Source organism: Cicer arietinum, chromosome 6 (assembly GCF_000331145.2).
Source record: "Cicer arietinum cultivar CDC Frontier isolate Library 1 chromosome 6, Cicar.CDCFrontier_v2.0, whole genome shotgun sequence".
Lineage (NCBI taxonomy): Eukaryota > Viridiplantae > Streptophyta > Magnoliopsida > Fabales > Fabaceae > Cicer > Cicer arietinum.
Genome location: NC_021165.2, coordinates 42,105,141 through 42,105,400, shown reverse-complemented (window position 1 = coordinate 42,105,400; position 260 = coordinate 42,105,141).

Below are 260 nucleotides of genomic sequence, written 5' to 3'. Positions count from 1 at the left end.
ATTTAAATAAAAAATTAATTAAATCAACTTAAATAAATAATTGAATAAATAAATTTATTTAAACAACAAATTAAATAAACTTAATTAAATAACCTTAAATTAATAATTGAATAAATAAATTTAAATAAACAATTAATTAAATCAACTTAAATAAATAATTGAATAAATAAATTTATTTAAATAACAAATTAAATAAACTTAATTAAATAACCTTAAATTAATAATTGAATAAATAAATTTAAATAAACAATTAATTAAAT